This window comes from Rattus norvegicus, chromosome 2, assembly GCF_021556685.1.
Source record: "Rattus norvegicus strain SHRSP/BbbUtx chromosome 2, alternate assembly SHRSP_T2T, whole genome shotgun sequence".
NCBI lineage: Eukaryota > Metazoa > Chordata > Mammalia > Rodentia > Muridae > Rattus > Rattus norvegicus.
In genome coordinates, this window is record NC_141535.1 from 115,909,141 (window position 1) to 115,932,103 (window position 22,963).

The following is a 22,963-nucleotide window of genomic DNA, read 5'->3' on the forward strand; positions in this document are numbered from 1 at the left end:
AGACTGTAGAAACAACAGACAAAGAGTAAGTGGATGTTTGCAGGCTTGGATTCAGCTGATAGAGATGGCGCTCACAAGCTCAGACTGCAAGCGTGATCCTCTGGGACTGTTATTCTGTGAAATGTGTCTCTAGGGACCACAGTGTTGCCAGGAACATCTCAGCCATGCTGACATCAGGAGCAAGAACCAAAGTTGGGGAAAAGACATGGATGTTTCTTTCAGACCAACCACAGATGTCCCAAATGAGTAGATGTCACCCCCAAGGATGAGTGTGTCCATGGGACTAAAGCTCTCAGTCCCAGAAAGCTCTTTGTGAGGAATGCTAGGACCTCTCTGCAATAATGCATAACATGGAGTTCTTCAGGCTTTCTTTAGGCCACTAGCATCAGGAAACAGTTTATCCGGGAGGCCATTATCTTAAAAATGCAATTTCCAAAATTCACAGTGAGCAAATCATCTTGTTCCCTGAGCCATATTAAAGCTTAAATGTTACCCAGAGCCCAGACTTCTACTAACTTATCAATGCTCCCAGTCACTCACACCAAGACTTAAGATAACACAAATGTGTGAGCATGTAAAATATGCAGCTGAATAGAGGGTGCTAATTATCCTAGATGAACAAATATGGATTACTTTGTGTATTTGTGGGAAGTGAGTATGGGAATACAGGCAGTAGTGAAAAGGGGGCCAAGGAATTAGGAAACGATGACACAAACTAGAAAATGTCTTTGAACACTATAGAAGAAGTTTGGAAGTAATCTCCTTCCCCTTGTATCCTCTCTGTATTCTAGGGCATCAGTGGCCATCACTGACAGCCATCACCTATCTCTTGGCTTATTTCCATTTGTCTCCCCTACTGCACAGTCAACAAAGTGAACACAGAGTCTATATTCAACACCTTTGTTTCTTCAGGGTTTGATTCCAGTGGATATTATTGATATTGTAGAAATTCTAAACAATATTTTTATTAAAATCAAAAGTGAATGAAATGTCTGAACATCTGGGAGAAGGATGTGCCTCAGTCTAGAATGTCTGCCAAGCATGCATGAGGCTCCATATTCTATCTCTCACACCATTAAAAGATTAGTGTGTTTGAATATCTTACTGAGTTAAAGTTCCCCATAGTGCTTTATATATCGGTAAGCCTCAGAAACAAATGTCGTTGACTTCAGACTACCTCTGTAACCATGCACACTCACTTCCATTGTAAAGGATGGACATCCAGAGTCCTCACTATGAACACCACATGCTCACTGTCCCATATCTACATCATACATATACATACATATAAGCACACACACAAACAAACACACACCAGCAATTGGAGCTGATGGGTTCTATTATGTGGCTCATGCTTCCCACCTCCTGGAGATCAACAGGTAGATGCATACAGTAGTTCTCAATGCACCTAATCTATATGACATTGCATACACAGTGGCCAGCCATAGAGACGATCCTCAGAGGGAACTCCCAACTCAGACAAAAGTGAACTAAGTTCAACACCACGTTTCCTACATTTGCAATTTTGGGCTTTTACTAATGGGGATCTGTTTGGATAACTTACAACAAATGGCTGTACTAAATAAATATGGCCAATTTGCAATATGAGATAATCCTGGGAAGGATATAGAAAAATTAATGGCCCTTGGCAGGAAAGGTCTCATCAAGGTTATGGATTGGGAGTTGGTTTGGGGTGGTATTGTTGTTATTATTTTTGCTCCATGAGGCATTTGGTGCAAATAAATTTAAAAGTAAACAACGAGAGTCAGAGAGAAACAAGGCACATGGGAAAACAACAGCTGCTCCATTTGGTGCTGCCTCTAATAACAAAAGGCCCTGATCCCATCAAGAGGAAATGCAAACAAACCTGCCAGTACCAGAAAGATAACCAGCAACCTGAAGGCATGGTGGCCACCTGTGATTCTCTCTAATACATGTCCTCAAGACAAAGGATCTGAACTGCAGAAATGGAATGCTCTGTGTGTGTGTGTGTGTGTGTGTGTGTGTGTGTGTGTGTGTGTGTGTGTGTGTGTGTGTCTGTGTGTGTGATGTGTAGAAGTCACTGTTAGTTCTCAGGACCAGGATCTCTCATTGACCTGCAACTTTGCCACACAGGCCAATGAGCTTCTAGAGATCTACCTGTCTCTATCCATACATTCTCAACTATGGAAACAACGCCCACTAGTGATTTGAAGGCAGCCTTCAACTCCTCTGAAATTGAGAAACCCATCCATAGGACACATTTTTTCACTTGTCCAAACTGTGGCATCTTCCCAATATTCCTTCCCATATCAACTAGAACACACTCTTTCATAGTCACAATTAGGTTTCTTTCAAGCCATGAGCAAAAACTTAACTCTTAAAAGGGAAGCAAGCACTAAGGACAGAGGCCCAGGAATGTAGGCCTTAGGTCTGGGTCCTAGGTATTCTTTGTGCTTCACTCAGATTAGACTTCTGCAAACACATGGTCACTTGAATCATTAAACACACAGGAAGAAATAAAAGTTGAATAGAGTACTTCCCATCACCACCTACTACATAACAGCGAGGGGCAGTCTGTTGTTTATTTGTGCTATGGGTAATTATTAGTCATCTTCAGATTAGAAATAGCTTTCATGCAGTAAAGTGACTTAAAGGCTACCATGCATCATTTATGAGGCTTCCAACTGACATTCGCGTGTCATCAGAACAAAAGGCAAAGGAGTAAAATTAAAGCCTGAAACTGCGTCTACTTCATAGGCACTGCATATGTGACAAATTCTTCTCACATCTACTACCCCAACATGTAGTGACTTCTAGTTATACTCTTAAGTAGTATTACCAAATAGTTTTATTCAAATATTTAAATTAACATTTTATTCAAGATTTTAAGGAATAAGAAAAAATTAGCACCTTCCTTCTTTTGGTATAACAACTGTCAGGTGTATCCAGCCTTGTTGCCCAGGGGCCATGCATTCCAGCCTGTGAACATGGTGCAACACCAACCTATTCAGAAACCTGCTGAAAATGTTAGGAGGTGTTTGTGGGTTTTGCTTTGGTTGGTTTGGTGGTGGTGAGGTTCTTTTCTTCCTAATTCAGTTGTACGGTTCTAAGGGTAGTATGTGCCTAGATGGAATGTGGTTTGGAAGACAGTGTCTGATAGGACTTAGGACCTGCTATAGGAAGGACGCCAAGACAGTGGCGACCAGCCAGTTCTACCTGATTTGTCTCTCCTATCTTAACTTTTCCTTCTCAGGAAGCTGTGACTTCCTGTGACGTGTCAGATGCCATGCATGGCCTTCTCCATAGGTGAAGGTCTCCAAGAGAACCTGACAATGGAATTCTTCCATGGGAACTGCAAAGCCCTCATCAGCTACTGGCCATGGGTGATGTCATGCTTCTACCCTGCACTAATACATTTGGAAATTCTTCCAGGAGCTCCTGCTGGAGAAGGGCAGTGCTCTTTTATGGATCTCAACAGGGAAAACCTCAACCCAGAGATTTGACTCTTGCCACTCAATGCCACAGTCAAGCCAAGAAATTGCAGCAAAGAGGAGCCATCTCTTGGGCCTGCAAGTGCAGTGCTGTCTGCCTTTGTCCCTTCACGTCACTTGTAGATTCTCTTGACAACCACGAGAGGGGACTAAATACTGAAATGGAAGGGGAGGAGCATATCATACCAATCACATTGCAAATCTTCAGAGCATTCAATAAAAAGGGACATGATGAGACGCCCCCACCCCCAGACTACAACAAACCAAAGGCAGATAAAACTTGTTCCTATAAAACCCCAATATCTCAGACTTAAAGAGCAGTTTGTGCAAGCACTCTAAGTAAACAGAGAAAAACATCCTGAGAGAATTACCTCGATACCTAATCTATGATGTGATAACCTGGAAAATAAGAATTTCTGCGTGCCTCCGCTGTGCTGTCAAGGATGAGACATGGACTGCCCATGCTGTCAGCAAGAGGCTGTTTAGTGCAAGTCTGTCCCCTAACAATGGCAGGCTTTTGATGCTCACATCTAACTTCTGATTGGCACTAGGTACATTGGGTGAGTTCTCAAGAAAGACCCCAGTATCAGTAGCTGAGGATCAATTGACTTGTCCTATTTACTTTGTAGTAGCAATGCCCTTGGTCATCTGGGAGCTTCAATCAGTTTATAAGTGGTGCACACTGCTTCTGGCTAAGAATATCAAGAGTCCTCATTTTTAACTCATGCTTTCTTTGTCTCCAAGAACTAGTCTTTAGACTCCCTCAGAAGAAAACTGGCTCCCGTAAGAATGTCAGATTCATGTATTATTTTTCACTCCATGGATGTCCTTGGCTTAGAGAAATAAACACACAGGAAGAATTACTTAGGTTTCGCTTCCTAAACAGATGTCTCAACAATTCCCTGAGAGGGTCTTTATAAGGACCAAATATGGAAGGAATTTTTTCTTCATATGTGATATACATGGACACATTGTTCACTGTCACATAAACAGCTAGCAAGACAGGCCGCATGCTTAATAGGAGGACTTGTCACTTTCCAATGTCAGGTGAAGAGCAAATGACCAATAACATTACATAGAACTGTATAGGACATAGAGTATGGGGCTTTTATTGGGAAAAATATAATATATGCATTTACATATTACAGTGAAAAGTATATCTTTTGTAGTTGGGCTTGGCTTCAAGGTGTTCTAATTCAGCAGAGCTAAGGTGACTTAAAGGCAGAAATACCAAACATATAATGCCCAGCCCCTAACAGGCACTATACATACCCTCAGACAGCATTCGTTCCTTGCAAAATCTGACACCCTTTTGGTATACAATGTAATATTCTGCGTATATATGTGTGTAATATCAGAACAGGATAATCTAGATATCTATCCCCTCAATCAGGTCTCATTTCGCTGAGAACATTCTAATCCCTTAATGGCCATTTTAAAACACAATGAATGTTGTTAGCCACAGTTACCTTCCTCTGTGCTGGAGCACTAGAGGGTACTCCTTCTGTCCCCTGCACCCCACAGTCATGAACTACATTGCTGACCCAGCTCCCTTTCCACTTCTGAGGTTAGTATGCTAGGCTCACATATGATTGGGAAGATGAAGCAGTTCTGTTTCTGAGCAGTTCTAGTTTGCTTGACATAATAATGTCCTCTAGCTCACCCCACATTGTCCAGAGTGTGTGTGTGTGTGTGTGTGTGTGTGTGTGTGTGTGTGTGTGTGTGTCTGTGTCTGTGTCTGTGTCTGTGTCTGTGTCTGTGTGTGTCTGTGTGTGTGTGTTATCTTCTTTCATATGATCAATATATGATCACACAAACAGTGTGGTGTTTGTGTCTATATTTGCCTTATAGGAAAGGTCAGTATTGGTCATTACCTCCTTCACCCTTTTCCCTCTAATGCAGCCCCATGTTTCCATTGGTTAACTATGACTTTCTCAGTTTTGATCTAACATTGCTTGGAGTTCAGTTTCCCAGTGAAGCAGTGCTTGGCTTTGATGATGTAGCACTATTTCAATCTAATTTCAGAATTTTTAGCCACGGGCATTTTTTTTCCCCAAACAAAATCTGGGTGATGAGAAAGAGATCAGTCTTCTCCCTCTACAAGATCTGGTAACAGTCAGAACACAGAACACATTTGGCCAACGTGGCAATGACCCTCAGAGCTCACTGGGAGTAGGAGGGGGGTATGATGGTTGTCACAGCAGTGGGTGTGGCCACAGCTGGAATCCTGTCCTTCAGGATAAAGGACAGAGGAGCTAAGCATTCTGCTGAGAGAAGGGTGCTCTTTCCATGATGCCCCAAAACCCATTAGTGCCCTCAGTGAATGAGACTAAAGCCCTCCCTGCCTCTCCTCATTCTGGTAGGTCTGTGTACGAGGTAAATGAGTCACTCCTTACAGTGCCTCCCACACAGTACGGTCCTCCTGTTGTATTCTAGTGTGGGGAAGTTTCAGTATAAGACAATGGTTATATATGCAAGGTCAGAGAGCAACTCAAAGACGCTAGCAGTCTCAGATTTTTGAAAACCATAGCAAAGCCAACCAGGATTCTGAGGCTGAGAGAAACCGTGGGTTTTCCCAAAGTCTGCTGATATCCAAGACTGTGTCTGCTACAGACAGCCTGTGTCTGTGAGACATAGACCTGGAAAGCCCAACTTTTAACAGACATGTTGCTCCAAGTCTCAGTTGTGTCAAGCTGGGTCAGTCAGGGAGAACAAGTACTCTCACATACTGCAAAGAATTCAAAACCACCTTTAATACAAAGAAAAGGTTGGGGTAAAATCTCAGCACCCATTTTTGGTTGAGGCCTAGAGCGGCACTACCTTGTAGACTTTGTGAGCTGTAAGATCTCTGTTTTGACAACTGAGCTCTATCCCTGAACAGAGCTGTAACACAAGAGCACCCACAGGCAATAAGCAATACGTGTTTGTACACATGCATGCATGTGTGCTCGCCCTACTATACTGCATATGTGGAGGTCAAATGACAACTTGTGGGAGTCAGCTCACCTTTTCTACTGTATGGGTTCTAGGGATTAAATTCTTCAGGCTTTGCAGCAAGTGAACCGTCTCACAGACCCTATTTCTTTTCTTCTGTTTTGACCTACCTAGGCCCGTCTGGTACTAAACTCACTATGTAGCCAAAGGTGACCTTCAACTGTTGATCTTCCTTCTCTACCACCTGAGTCCTGGGGATACAAGCATGCACCATCGCATCTGTTATGGGTGGTGCTAATTTTAAACCCAGGGTTTAAAGCCTTTTCAGGCAAGCACTCAGACAATTGAGCTACCTCCCCAGTCCCTGCTCAATGATGGTCCTTCCCTCATAGATGAAAAGATAGATAGACAAATGATAGATGGATGATTGATGATAGACAGACAGACAGACAGGCAGATGGAGAGATGCGTTAGATGTCTATATTTGTGGATGTATGCATATGTGTATGTGTGTGTGCATGTGTGTGCATGTGTGTATGTGTGTGCCTGCCTGCACGTTGGTGTTTGCAGAAACAAGACATGAAGTAGAGGAGCCAAAAGAATCTGAGAGACTTATCAAAAGCATATTAATATTCTCCTCAAGCATCAAAAGTATAGATTAAGTAGATAAAAGTGTTGCTTGCCTGAGTATTTAGAAGCTAAAGGATAAAATGAGCATTCGGAGAGAGAAGAAGCCCTTGGATCTGTCTGTAGAGAGAAGCCAACGGGTCCCCGGCTGTTTAGCAGATTGAGACTCGAACCTCCCACTGAATAAGGAGCCAGAGGCAGCACTGGAAGATGCTTTCTTTGCTCCAATGTGTATCTATATCAAACCACTACCATACATATTATCTCCTATAACAAGACAGTTTCTTCAAAAGCATTTCCTGACTTATCCTACCTTGGATTGACATGTATGTAGGATTTCTCTGGTTAAAGAGGCCCGAGTTTACCCCAGCCTCACTCAAACAGAGCAAGAGGTAAGGTATAGGAGAACAGGAAGATCCTGACCACAGAAAATCCGCTAAAACCACCTATAGTCTGTTGGTAAGCCTGCCTCTGATGAGCATGCAACCCTGGGGAAATTGCTTCTCCCAGTGTCTGTTTCTCATCTATATAATGAGGGTCAACCAGAGATGCTCCTAAGATTTTTGAAACAGCAGATAGGCAGTGAACAGGGTTGGGGGGGGGGGGCAGTACCTGCATAGCCATGCCAGTGAGCAGGGTGGGAACATACCTGCATAGCCATGTCAGTGAGCAGAAGTAGGGTGTGGATACCTGCAAAGCCATCTCAGTGAGCAGGTGGGTGGATAACTGCATAGCCATCTCAGTGAAGGGAAGTACCTGCATAGCCATATCAGTGGGTAGAGGGGCGGGGGGTACACCTGTATAGCCATCTCAGGGCAGGCTTGAGGTGAGCAGTGAAGCACTTGTTTCCACCTGTTCAGCCTATCACGAGCAGCCATGTGCTCTGCTGAGAGAAGCCCCACCCAAGACATGTGAGGATCAATGACAGAGAGGATCTCACAATTCACCCTCCCAAAATACAGCAAGCAGCCTTTCAGTAAGATTTTCCCAGACTCTGTCACAGGGTAGCTCCTGTGGACACACAAGACAAGTTCTTTACTCTGCTGGGGAAGGGAAGGTCAAGTGTGGGTTTTCTATGTCGACAGACATGATTTTAAAGACACAGCAATACTGCCTTGAAATGTTGAAGGGTAGTCATATGTACAGAGAACCGGAACTTACTTAGGAACTGTTCAATATGGAGGCTAAGTAAAGTCTGCTTGGGAAAAACGTGTTGCTACGGGTATCATTAGCATTCTCAAGTCTTCCACTGGTCTTTGATCTTCTCACCAGAATTAATGGGTCTAGAATGCTAGGAACAAAGCTGAGAGGTTTCCGAGATTGTGCCTACAAAGTACATAAAACCATGAAAGTGTTTTTCTTCTTTCTCTCTCACTCCAACGCTGTCTGTTGGGGAAAATAAATCCTTAGTGACCTTTCTGAGCATCAAGTGATAGCATCCTTCCAAGCACTGGCCTCTAGTGTTATGCTTCCAAACACCTGTGCGTGTTAGTGATCCTTGAGAGTATTGCTAAGCTGTTTGGAGAATGTGTGGCTACATCCACTTTCAGCACCAATGATGAGCCAGTCGGATCCCCTCTGTGAGGTTGACCTAAACAAGCTAGCTGCTGCCCGTGTGCTCTCGGCATTCCTATGAGAAGGGAGCAAGTGGGGCAGGGATGGGGTTCAGATCTCGTTAGGGAAGAGAAATGAGACTTTTTTCAGAAATAGACCGAGGTGTCTGGAGGGATGGCACAGTGGTTAAGAACACCAGCTGCTCTCTCAAAGGACCTTGGTCAATTCCCAGCTCCTGCTCCCAACTATCTGTAACTCCAGAATCTGGGGATTTGATGCCCTCTACTGGTCTCCCTGAGAACTGAGATATATGCAGGCAAAACATCCATACACATAAAGTAAAATTAAATAATGTCTTAAAAATATTTATTTAAGAATAATTAAGAACATTTACAAATTCAACTTAGATTAAGGCACCAATAATTTAGCTCATTCTCCTTTTAATTTGGGGTGGCACAGAGAAGTTTATATGCCTTACAGAAGGCCACAGCTTAGGCTGATGCTCTGTGGACTAAACCACATGTGGCACACTTTTCCAAATTAATATCCTCTCTATACTATTCAGCTACATCATCATGACTAAATAAGCTAAGGAAATATTCACACACAACCCACAGAGTTGTAATCTGTAGGTATAACCTTATTGGTGTTAAGTGTGCTTCTTCCCCTCTAACCTTGAAGCTGGAGCTAAAAAAGCAGAGGCCAGAAGATGTAGGCAGGTTCTCTCGAAACAGAGAGCCTGGAAGAGCCTGGACTTTGACTCTTTGAAAGATCTGGTATAAGAGACTAGATAGCCCAACTTGACTTTTGGTTTATGGCTCAAAAGCTGTGAGCTTTGGCTCCCTGTAGATCCAATAAAATGAAGACTCTGCTTCCTTGTGGCTCAGCCACCAGGCCTCCAGGGGCCTCCATAGGCCATTTGAGAAGTGTTGAAGGCATCAGAGCGAGCAAGGTGCAGGCTCAGGCTTACCAACTACCAGCTCTCATAGACATAGGACCTCCTGTGATGTCCTGCCTGCCTAAGGAGGTCAAGAATCACTTTGGATACATCTGGAGAGGGAGCACTGTAGACTGAGTTAACGGAGCGGGAATATGCACCCTACAAATGGATGAAACCATTTCATGGGGTGGGGCCTTGGACTGAATAAAAAGGGGGGAATTAGCTGAACATCACCCTTCATTTCTCTCTACATGTCGCAGAAGTGATATACCACCTACCCAACCATGAGCGGCTGTACCCTCAAGCCGTGAGCCTGAAGAAAGCCTTCCTTCTTCAAGGCACTCTTGTCAGATACATTGTTAAAACAACAGGGAAAGAGAGGTATCCAAAGCCCTTGGCCTTCCATGCCCTACCTTTGCCCTTCTTCCTGTCTGTGGCTAAGAGATATATTCTACCAACCTCACAAGGCTTTAAGTTATTTGTGGAATGCTTTCCCTCAGCACTTTGCCCACGAACTTACAAAAGTCTCGGGTGAATCTAACCACAGAAGCCAGTGTGAGGAAGACTTATACTCTGCTGTCTGTGTCTCCGGGGCTCTCTTGAAGAGGAATTTTTGGTAACAGCTTGCTCCAGCATGACAAGAAGTGTTATCATCTTCAATTGCTATGTAACAGGCAAATGTGCCCACACCCAATACCACAGCCCTTAGTATTCAATTTCTTCCTTTTTTTTCTGTGTGTGTGTGTGCACGCGCATTCATGTCTATATGGTTACTTGGTATATGTATGTGCTGGTGGCAGGCCTCAAGTGGGATTCCTGACAAGCCTTCTACGTTGCTTTTTAAGACACCATCTCTTCCTAACCTGAAATTTACCAATTAGGCTATACTGACTAGCCAGTGGGCCCCAGGGATCCTGCTATTTCTGTCTTCCCAGCATGGTATTACAAGTGTACACCATATACTCAGCTTGATTTTTTAGCGTAAGTTCTGGAGATCAAACTCAGGTCCTCATGCCCTCATAGCGAGTCCTTTACCCCTGAGCTGCAGCTCAGCCCTCGTCTCCAATTCCTGAAGAAGGTGCCTTTTCTCAGAAAAATAAAATTCATGTGAGGCAGTAAAAATGCCTTCTCTGCTCACTTCCTCCTACTTTCCTCAGGCCCATCCAACCTGCTCCGGAGTGAGCTGAACAAAGTACAACGTGGCGTTGCTAAACAAAGAAAGCCATCTGCCAAATAAACCGAATATTAATCTGTTAAACAGAAAATAGTAGCATCTGTTTATTCTCTTGCCTTTTGTTTATTAATTCTGTATACACTGTGTTGGGAAACCGGTTACAGAGTTTGGGAGAGGTAGCAAAAAACTGAATCAGAATGATAGAGGAGTAGGGTCCTCATCACCCAGTTGTTTGGTACTAAAGACAGGCATTAGGAGAATCAGAAAGAGAACAGTTTTTGTTTCTAGATCACCCAGATCCAGCTCTCCATCCACCAAGGCATCAAGAGACTTGAAGGTAGAACTTTGCTCTGTGTTAAGTTGCAAGAAATTTGAAGCAAGAAATCTTTTAGATCGTATCCATCCCAAACACTGGCATTTGGCTTTATAAAGATAAGAGCTCCCCAAAACTGTTGGAGAATCTGCCTGGTGCAAGACTTTTATCTCCTGAAAGTTCGGGTCTCCAACCCCCCCACTCCCAATCATTGCTAACCCTATCAACACTTGTCTAGAGTCTCCTGTGACTCTGTAAGAGCGCTGTGAGCACTGTGTCAAGTAACTCATTCAGTCTGAACATCAGCTCATCGGTGGGAATAATATCAAGAGTAATTAATAAATGCGGAAACTGAGGTATGCAGATGCTCACATCCCAGGCGCAAAGTTAGGATGGAGCAGAAGCATCCTTCATATCCCGGGGAGCCTGATTCCCAGGCTCAGGCTCTCACTCTATCGATCAGATGCTTCACTACAGTCCCAGAGACTGAGACTGATGAATTGTATCGAGCTACAGACTGAAATAGCCATAACTCATTCTGTAATAACTGAGCACCGAAGACAATCAGGAGACATTGAGTACATATGACATTAAAACAGATAATGAAATCGTGACACTAATAATTTGTTCTAAGGGAAAAATAAAGGAATGTGTGCTCTTAAAGCTCCCTGCTTGGAGCAGGGCTCTCCCCGGCTGTCAGGAAATGGAGAAGTCCTGCTGCCTGTGTTTGCTAACACTCCAGCCAGCCTGCTTGGAAACATGTTGACAACATTAAAGACAGGCTGAGTGTTCCCATGAAAGGCAAATACTAAAAATGAACTGCAAGCAAAGATGAAAGGTCTTTAAGAGTACACGCCATGAGACAAACATTTTTTTTCCTGTTGTTCTGTTTCTGAAACAAAGGTGTTGGTGGGTGAAGGGAAACACGTCTCAGAGATCAGCAGCTTTCGATCAGGATCAGATCACTGAAATCCTCCACAGGCATCAGGTTCTACACTCCACAGACAGACAGACAGAGCATTTGGAGGTAAAGCCAGCACAGTTTGTGTTTCTTTATGATTGGTCTTAGCATGAGAATATAGATCTAGAGAATTAAAAAGACACATGTTCTTCACTGACAAATGAATGGGTGACAATATGACACACTCATCACTGCAGTGCAGGACTCATGTCCTGGGTGGAAAGGGAAAAGGCTGTGAAATTTCTGGCAGGACAAATACTCTCCTACTTCTCATATTCTTCCTCCCTCTTTTCTCCTCCTCCTCCTCCTCTTCTTCCTCCTCCTCCTCCTCCTCCTCCTTCTTCTTCAGCCTTCTCCTCCTCCTTTTCTCTCTTCCTTCTCCTTCCTCTTCCTCTTCCTCTTCCTCCTCCACCTCTTCTTCTCTCTTCCTCCTCCTCCTCCTCTCCTCTTCCCGTCTTCTCCTTATAACAGGGATTCAGTATGTACTCCAAAGTGGCCTCAAATTCACAAACCTCCTGCCCCACTCCCCTGAGTATTGGGACTACAGGCATATGCCACTATGCCATGCTTAATAACTTATTTTTTAATACACCACTAGAAATCTAAAGTTCTCTTAGAACTTAGAAATTAATTCCTAACCTGGTGATATACAGACATGCAGACTTAGAGCTGCCTTTTGTTTTCTGGTGAAACACCAGACTTTTTACTAACCTCTTCTCAGAAATGGCAGCCAACAGATTGGGAAAAGATCTTTACCAATCCTACAACAGATAGAGGGCTTATATCCTAAATATACAAAGAACTCAAGAAGTTAGACCGCAGGGAGACAAATAACCCTATTAAAAAATGGGGTTCAGAGCTAAACAAAGAATTCACAGCTGAGGAATGCCGAGTGGCTGAGAAACACCTAAAGAAATGTTCAACATCTTTAGTCATAAGGGAAATGCAAATCAAAACAACCCTGAGATTTCACCTCACACCAGTGAGAATGGCTAAGATCAAAAACTCAGGTTACAACAAATGCTGGCGAGGATGTGGAGAAAGAGGAACACTCCTCCATTGTTGGTGGGATTGCAGACTGGTACAACCATTCTGGAAATCAGTCTGGAGGTTCCTCAGAAAATTGGACATTGAACTACCTGAGGACCCAGCTATAACTCTCTTGGGCATATACCCAAAAGATGCCCCAACATATAAAAAAGACACATGCTCCACTATGTTCATCGCAGCCTTATTTATAATAGCCAGAAGCTTGAAAGAACCCAGATGCCCTTCAACAGAGGAATGGATACAGAAAATGTGGTACATCTACACAATGGAATATTACTCAGCTATCAAAAACAACGACTTTATGAAATTCATAAGCAAATGGAGAGAACTGGAAAATATCATCCTGAGTGAGGTAACCCAATCACAGAAAAACACACATGGTATGCACTCATTGATAAGTGGCTATTAGCCCAAATGCTCGAATTACCCTAGATGCTTAGAACACATGAAACTCAAGAAGGATGACCAAAATGTGAATGCTTCACTCCTTCTTTAAAAGGGGAACAAGAATACCCTTGGCAGGGAAGAGAGAGGCAAAGATTAAAACAGACTCAGAAAGAACACCCACTCAGAGCCTGCCCCACATGTGGCCCATACAAATACAGCCGCCCAATTAGACAAGATGGATGAAGCAAAGAAGTGCAGGCCGACAGGAACCAGATGTAGATCGCTCCTGAAAGACAGCCAGAATACAGCAAATACATAGGCGAATGCCAGCAGCAAACCACTGAACTAAGAACAGGACCCCCATTGAAGGAATCAGAGAAAGAACTGGAAGAGCTTGAAGTGGCTGGAGACCCCATATGAACAACAATGCCAAGCAACCAGAGCTTCCAGAAACTAAGCCACTACCTAAAGACTGTACATGGACTGACCCTGGACTCTGACCTCATAGGTAGCAATGAATATCCTAGTAAGTTCACCAGTGGAAGGGGAAGCCCTGGGTCCTGCTAAGATTGAACCCCCAGTGAACGTGATTGTTGGGGGGAGGGCGGCAATGGGGGGAGGATGGGGAGGGGAACACCCATAAGGAAGGGGAGGGGGAGGGGTTAGGGGGATGTTGGCCCGGAAACCGGGAAAGGGAATAACATTTGAAATGTAAATAAGAAATACTCAAGTTAATAAAGAAAAAAAGGGGAAAAAAGAAATCTTTGTTTCTATACTCACTTTCATTCATGCCTTTATTTAATCATCCAATAACTATTTAAAGAGTACACACCACATGGCAGGGACCAGCCAGCTAACAGAATGCAGAGAGGACTAAGATCTGCACCTTTGATCTGAGCCTTCAGGAACTCCTATTCTAATTCTATCTAGTGTGATTAATGAGTCTTTGGCTGGGAATGTACCAGATACAGAAGAAGCCAGCAAAGACTGTAACTCTGCTTGGGAAGGTCAGAAAAGGCTTTACATAGGAGCAGGTCTTTGGCTGAGATTCAGGGGAGAGGGAAGTTCTAGAAAAGAGTGAGTTCAGAAAGGACATTCAACCCAAAGGTCTGTAGGCCCCACATCTCTTTGGCCTAGAAACAGCATTTCTTAAGCAAGAGGAAGGATGATAAGGAAACTATGATACTCTTAAAATATTTTGACGTTTTCTGAGGTATGGGTCAATACTAGTTTAGAAATGGTTAGTGTGGTGGGAAGCATGGTATTCACTTGTTGCAAACTGTCCTCTGTTGATTTGACCCCACTACTCCATTTACATCCTCTGAAGAAGGAGTCCAACAGAAGCAACCCCAGCTTCCACACAGGGAGAATCCTGAGCAGTCCTTGCAGGAATAGCTGTTGCTGCAGACTTTCCCTGCCATCTTCCCACCAGGCCCTGTAGCACCGGCTTTGGCAACTGCATTGCTGTACTGCTGAATCATGGGCCATCTGATCTCCCTGGCACCTGCCCTTCTCCTCCTGCTTCTTCACATACTGTAAGCTCTCTCTGCCATGTTGTATACACCTGAACCTTCATGCCATCTTGTGTCAAGTTCAGCTCTAGAACACAGATTTACTGGTCCATTTCGAATGTCCTTCCTCAATCGCCAACGTCACTTTGAACTAGGAATCTCTTCCATCACAGTATCAGATCTCAGTTTATATTGCTTTGTTCTTGATGTAGTTGGATAACTTAATAAAAGGCATGAGTTCTGCTGTGCATCCAATTAAGATGCCATCTCTGGGCTATGGCTAGTCATGTCCCCTGCCTGCTGTCCCAGTTTGCTATCTACTTCTGTGATAAAATGCCATGTCTAAAAACAACTTAGAAAGAAAGTGGGATGAATCTGTTTATGCATTCTGACTATTGTCTGTCACTAAGGAAAGTCAAAACATGACAGGGTTAGGAACCTGCAGGCAGGAACTGCAGCAGAAGCAATAGAGGACTCTGCTTACTTCCTTGCTCTCCAAGGCTTTCTCAGCCTGCCCTCCTATATAATCCAGGACCACCTGCTCAAGGGTGGCACCAGCCATTGTGGGCTGTCCCCTCCCACATTAATCATTAACCAATAAAATGTCCTACAGACCTGCCTACAGGTCAGTATGATAGAGGCATTTTCTCAACCTAGGTTCTCTCTTCCCAGATGACCTGAGCTTATGTCAAGTTGAAAAAAAAACTAAACAACATATCCACTCTCTATTTGCAAGGGCTGACCACAGATTACATTTTATAACTAGAAACTTGCCTAGGATCTGTGGGTCTTCTTGGTGAGATTTCCAGACGGGTTAATGTTGTCCCACTAAGATCAGTTAAGAAGCATCATCAAGATGAAGGGACATGACACCTACAGGAACCAAGATATTGCTGTCATCTTGACCTAAATGATTTTAGGGTTTCTTGACAGGGCTTTATCGCAACAACAAGCAAGAATCAGCACTAACTGGCTGGTATTTGTTGTCTTTCAGACATTCGATGCAACACTGAGGTGGGAACTTCCTTGGATGAGGAAAGAGAACCTGCAGAAGTTCTTGACCTTGGCTGCTCACAAGAGATGGTCCCAGACAGCTTCAAAGGCAAGTGTTCTACGTTATTACTTTAGCTGGCTTCTGAACAGCTTGGTGAGTTTCCTCTGCTGCAAAGTTACCTTTGTCCAGTTTCTCATTTGCTTTCTAGGCATGTATCCTGCCTATTCTTAATTTTCAGTAATTGAGCTAGTATTGCAGCAACAATGTCACGGGATCTAAGTCAGCATGGCTGTTCAGACAGAAAATGTAACCAAGGAATAGCCCTTAGAGACAAAAGCCAGCCTGGTGAGTTGGTAGGAGGGGGCGCTGCCATCAGGGTCACTAAACTTGAATCAAAGATGTTCCAGTAAGCAGAGGTAATGTTTCCACAAATCTTCCTCATGCCTCTTTACTCCATTTTTGTGTCTGTCCTTTAGCCAGCTCACAGTCACTTTCCAAAGAGCTGGTTGCTCTTCATCCTGTTCAGTTTTCCACACCCTATGTGGCTCTAGCACCCTAAGTAACTATGAATGAGAAAACGCCATTGACAGGATGAAATTCAAGTATGTGGGATTTTAAAAATGCATCGTACACACCACAGCTCTGCATGTGGAAGGGTATATGTGTGCACATATCCACACACTCAAGCACAGAGGCCAGAGGAGGACGGCAGGTGCTTTCCTCTGTCCTTCTCCATCTTATTCTCTTCACACAGGATCTCTCACTGAACCTGGGGCTTGCCATTTCTGATAGACTAGCCAGCCAGCCAGCCCTAGCGTACCTCCTGTCTTCTATAACCCGCAGTACTGAAGAGACGGGTCCATGTGCAGTCATAGCCAGGCTGTTTACTTACATGTGTGCTGGAGATTCAAAGTCAGACAGTCCCGATTACAGAGCAAGCACTCTTACCTACGGAGCCATCTTCCCAACTACAACTTATTTATAAATGTAGTTAATTATTGTAAACTGGGTCATGCCTATCCTACATAAGCTGAGATGAAATCAGCTTAGGAAGCTGATGAAGGACTGAGCACCACATTCTGCAGAGAATACAGACGATGACTTGATCTTAGGCTGTTTTTGAGCGCTCCCTCTCAAAGAAGGAGCATTGTTAACAGGACAGTGGGGCACTGAAGAAGTCAGCCAAGAGAAGATGAGAGCGATGGGGCTCTCTACTGAAAGTCAGCTGAAAGGGCCTTCATTCCTGTAGGCCTGTCACAAGAACAACCTTTTATCAGTGATTCACCACTTAGCAAACAAAGACCTGGCAAGTATCAACTCAATTCATGGATTATATGGAGGGAAAGGAAGCTGAAGCAACTTTCCAGCCTCAGGCAGGTCTATTTTGAAGCCAAGTGGGTTCCGTGACCTCATATCAAGAAGGGCAACAATGTGAAATCCCTCTGGAATTACTCCATAAATCTCTGACAGAGACAGCCTGGTTTGTTCCGGTACCATCCTCATATGTGAGGACAGAGCTCCTACATAGTTTTCAAAGGGAAGGGAAGAGGCAGCTAGCAACCAGGTTTTTTAAAGTGTGGTTAATTATCTCCATCCTCTGAACTAAGCTGCTAAGTCTTAGCCAGAGCTGCTTATTAGCTTATTCCCTGGAACTGCTCTCCCGCAGTTGTCTAACACTGGCCAGCATTAATAAAGGGGATTTTATAGGTGGTAGCTGTCATGTGTTTACTGAGCAACTACCAGCTGTGCAGCACTTGTTAATTGTTCTAACAAAGAATGCTATAAAAATGAAAACGCAGATCCAATCCGACATTACCCCTCAGTGAAAGAGATATAAACAAATATAATAGACGGTAGCACATGGCTAAATGGCCTGAAGACAAGAGAAGACCAATGTCACTTAGACAGGGTAAGGACACTCTAACTTATACTAAGTAAGAACATTCTAACTTAGAGTAGTTAAGAACATCCTAATTGATAAGAACAAAGGATATCCTAACTTATCCTGGGTAAGGACATTCTAATTTATAAGTAAGAATATTCTAATTTATCTTGGGTAAGGATACTCTAACTTAGACAACTAGATAAGGCTGGGCACAATTTCCTAAGAATTAAGAATTAAAGTTACATTCAATGTACACAAATCCACTGAGTAATGGGAATATATGGATATATGAATGTATATATACACATATATATGTATGAATACACACACACATACACATATATAATTTTCCAAGTCAACCAGAATTAGGAACAGCCACTGTAAGTTAATTGTGAGCAGTATGAGCTAGTAATTTCCTTTGTGAGCAGTATGAGCTAGTAATTTCCTTTAAGAAGCATTTGGGACAGATGTTTGAAGGAGGAGTAAGTTAAACCCTCAACAATTTGGTAACTAACAGCCAGACAAATAGAAGGGATGACACAATCCCTTTCACAGGAGAACAAAAAAACTGGATGCACACCTGGACGGCAGAAAGAGAGCAGGAGACGCAAAGGAAAAAGGAGAAAACTACTTACTCAGTCCAGTTGTGGAAGTGTGCTTACTACTAAATTCCCATGGGTCCCTTAGACAAATTTCTCCCTAGACACTCTCAAGCCTTGTAGTTCAAGGCATACAGTCACAGTCTCCACAGACCGTGCTTCCTTTTATTCAACAGACAAAGAAAGCACCATGTTGAGACACTAGCTAGTCTGTAGGAAATGCCATGCATAGTGAAGACTACTTCCGGGTCACTTACCACAGCTTCTGCAGAGTCTTTTCCAGGGAGACCTTCACCCCGTGCTGTGAGGACACAGCGGCAAGAACAAAGGAGTGAACTAATAATGTAGCAGACACAGGCAACCACCGGTTCATGAAGCAGAACCAAGTAAAACCCATTAGCAGCTCCATTTGTGCATGCGTGTAAGTTGTAAAGCAAGGGGGGATCTCATGCATACACAAAGAGACAGGTGTTATCGTCATCAGAAGTGGGCCTCTCGGCAGGAAGTCGCCACTATGTCTGCTGTTACGGAGAGCAACCGAGGTCATGAATCTGTTCCTGTCTTTAGACGTGATTTAGTTAACACATACTGCACATGTTCTCTTTGCCAGGCACAGTTCTGTACACCAAGCATATACCCAGGACAAAAGAAGCCCACTTCCATGCTTGACGTCGGAGAGATTCTTGGAGTCTGGCAGGGTGGGCAGCGTTTAGAAAATGAGAATTCCCAAATGAACTAAGACTATGTGGTCATGGAAGTGAAGAAGGGACCACAGGAGCACAGAAATTAAAACTGCAGTCAAGCATGAGGGGCGTGGCCTGCACCGTCATGCTCACCGTAGCTACTCAGGAAAAACAGGAGATGGAAACAACTGCCCGCGATTTTGTACAGAGACGAGAAAAGCATGGCACCTGCATGCAGCAAATAGTATTTAACCATACAAATGAATTTTGGTCAATTACAGCGACAGATGGAATTGGAAGTCATGGTTTCAGTGAAATAAGCCAGGCACAATGTGATGACTCAATCACAATGCAATGTGAAAAACTGATCTTGGGAAGAAGAGTTAAAGAGACATGGGTAGGCAAAGAGAAAACAATTAAGAAGCCAGTGGCTCCCTGTGTTACCGGTTTTCTATTTCCAGAAGATGTTTAAGGAAATGGCAGGGAGGCATGGAAACGGGTATCTAAAGAGGACCAAAAGGAAAACAGAGGACCCAGGGGCCCTGTAAAACACTAAGGCAACTTCCAGTTAGCAAGCTCCTAGTCTTATGCCCCTCCCATCCCAAAGAGGTAAAGCTATTACTTCCCCCTTTCAAAGGCTTGGTCTTCTGTCGTTCTTCTGCATTCAGTTCTTTGTCTGTGCCAGGCAAGGAGCTTGGCAATCTCCTAGATGACCAATAGTGCCCTCTTACAGTTACTGGGGGGCTCTCACCAAGGTCATACACTTGACTGAAAATCTGAGAACAACTTGGAAATGGGATTCTGAGGGCCATGTCTGATTAAGGGAACACTTCAGTCCCAACTGCCATGGAGGGAACTCTGGTCAGCCCTTACTTGCACCTAGTAGAGAGACTAGCACCTGGCACCCTGAGGGAGTGAGATGCTTAGATATTTTATGGCTGGGTAGCTCTTTTGAGAACCAGGGCAGAGGCTCATGCTGTCACTCCTGACAAGGCAAACCAGACCTCAAGGAACCAACCCCCAAAGAACTGACAGCATCTTTGCTAGCAGGAAATGAAGGAGAGGGCAGATTTCCACTGCCACAGCTGGGAGAAGTCATGGGAAGGTCATACCTCTGCTCTGCTCATTAGCTTCCTCACCCCACACTGGCTCCTGGGTTGTGAATGGTTAATTGTAGGAACCTAGAGATAGACAAAAACACTTGCTCTATTTTCTGTTTCTTGGGCAGTTCTAGCATGCAAGTAAAAACTGAAGTACTCTTGATACCAAGCTTACTTTGAGTTGGAGGTGGGTATTGACTCTAAATGGAGGCAGCAGTGAGGGAATTCTAAGAAGGAAAGTTTGTCTCTGTGTAGGAAAGCCTCATTGGGCACTTGCACCCCTGAGGGTCTTTAGCTACTTGTCTAAAGCCCACATAGCTACTGTTGGGGTAGCAGAAACAGGGTGTCCCTTGGTTAGACTATGGGGTGGCTAACAGCTCTGACATTACAAATGTCACCTCCACACACATGCCCCTTGTCTGCCTGAATCTACTCCCAATCCACCACCACCCCACACAAACACACACACACACACACACACACACACACACACACACACACACACCATATCCCTGCTATGTGTGCAAAGATCTCTGCTGCCTTTGCAACAGACCCTGAGATCAGGAGTCCCCATGATGGTGGGAACTGGGGGGGAAACTTAATGGCAGGGCAGGAATGCTGGCTTTGGGGATGTGGGTGGGGCTCAGCTGTAGATGGCTTGCCTAGAAAGGCCTTGCACAGACCTTGCACAGACAACACTGCAACTGTCAGTCAATGGAGATAAAAAGACAATTGCCCCAGTCAGTTTTCCAGGTGTCAATAACAGCTAAAGACAAAGTTACAACAGCTTGCTTGTTGTGGAGGCAAGAGACGAGGGCTCCCCCTGGGTCCTAATGTCTGCTCATCTACCCACTGTCCAACTGTGCCTGTGTATTCATTCTTCCTTGCTGTCTACTGTTTCTCCTGCTCTGTCACACCCTGGGCACGCCCATTTGTTTTCACTTCCCAGCTGCTGGAACATAAACAGGCAAACATTCCATATTCTCTAGTTTGTACTTGTTTGCAGATTACAGATTTGGAGGGGAGAAAAGGCCAAATGGGGTATTACCCGAGAAGTTTTTGTTATTGTTTTTATTTTTGTTTGTTCCTTAATGCTGTATTTCACACAGGCAAAATAAAGAGTTTAAGTTCCTAGGACACTGAAGGGTCATACAGGGCAAATATTGTGAGCAGGCTCCTGCTTCCTTCACCGTCACTGAGAAAGAAGGTGAGGATGAGGTACCCATGCCCATGTCAATAAAATCTCTCCAGAGGACTGGCTGGAGAGGGAGACAAAGACCTGGAAGATGTTCTAATCCATCTTCCTTTGTCTACAGATGGGTTAGTTATCTGCAAAGGCTCCCCGGCACTGCGTCTTACCCATGGGAATTTCCGGTCTACAGGCTTTAGGAAAAAGAATACCTGGATTTTTTTTTCTGCACACAGGTCTGGTCTAAATATAAACTGAAGGATTTTTTTTAAAAAGTCCCTCCATAATCTAACTAAAATTGTCTGAGGATTTCACATTTAGGATATTCAATGTTAAATTTTTTTTCTTTTTTTTTTTTTTTGCATTTATTTTTTTTTTATTAACTTGAGTATTTCTTATATACATTTCGAGTGTTATTCCCTTTCCCGGTTTCCGGGCAAACATCCCCCTCCCCCCTCCCCTTCCTTATGGGTGTTCCCCTCCCAACCCTCCCCCCATTGCCGCCCTCCCCCCATAGACTAGTTCACTGTAGGTTCAGTCTTAGCAGGACCCAGGGCTTCCCCTTCCACTGGTGCTCTTACTAGGATATTCATTGCTACCTATGGGGTCAGAGTCCAGGGTCAGTCCATGTATAGTCTTTAGGTAGTGGCTTAGTCCCTGGAAGCTCTGGTTGCTTGGCATTGTTGTACTTTTGGGGTCTCGAGCCCCTTCAAGCTCTTCCAGTTCTTTCTCTGATTCCTTCAATAGGGGACCTATTCTCAGTTCAGTGGTTTGCTGCTGGCATTCGCCTCTATATTTGCTGTATTCTGGCTGTGTCTCTCAGGAGCGATCTACATCCGGCTCCTGTCGGTCTGCACTTCTTTGCTTCATCCATCTTGTCTAATTGGGTGGCTGTATATGTATGGGCCACATGTGGGGCAGGCTCTGAATGGGTGTTCCTTCTGTCTCTGTTTTAATCTTTGCCTCTCCCTTCCCTGCCAAGGGTATTCTTTTTCCTCATTTAAAGAAGGAGTGAAGCATTCACATTTTGATCATCCGTCTTGAGTTTCGTTTGTTCTAGGGATCTAGGGTAATTCAAGCATTTGGGCTAATAGCCACTTATCAATGAGTGCATACCATGTATGTCTTTCTGTGATTGGGTTAGCTCACTCAGGATGATATTTTCCAGTTCCAACCATTTGCCTACGAATTTCATAAACTCGTTGTTTTTGATAGCTGAGTAATATTCCATTGTGTAGATGTACCACATTTTCTGTATCCATTCCTCTGTTGAAGGGCATCTGGGTTCTTTCCAGCTTCTGGCTATTATAAATAAGGCTGCGATGAACATAGTGGAGCACGTGTCTCTTTTATATGTTGAGGCATCTTTTGGGTATATGCCCAAGAGAGGTATAGCTGGATCATCAGGCAGTTCAATGTCCAATTTTCTGAGGAACCTCCAGACTGATTTCCAGAATGGTTTTACCAGTCTGCAATCCCACCAACAATGGAGGAGTGTTCCTCTTTCTCCACATCCTCGCCAGCATCTGCTGTCACCTGAGTTTTTGATCTTAGCCAATCGCACTGGTGTGAGGTGAAATCTCAGGGTT

The 22,963-nt window shown here is 44.0% G+C and overlaps 1 long non-coding RNA gene across 1 annotated transcript in view; it reads right to left on the reverse strand.

The window, feature by feature from the left end:
• The window catches only part of LOC134485730 (uncharacterized), a 42,940-nt gene extending 24,313 nt beyond the window's left edge, over nucleotides 1-18,627 (reverse strand). The window contains exon 1 of the long non-coding RNA XR_015671513.1: nucleotides 18,439-18,627. This is a non-coding gene — a long non-coding RNA (uncharacterized LOC134485730). The remainder of the gene's footprint in view (nucleotides 1-18,438) is intronic.
• Nucleotides 18,628-22,963: the final 4,336 nt, after the last annotated feature.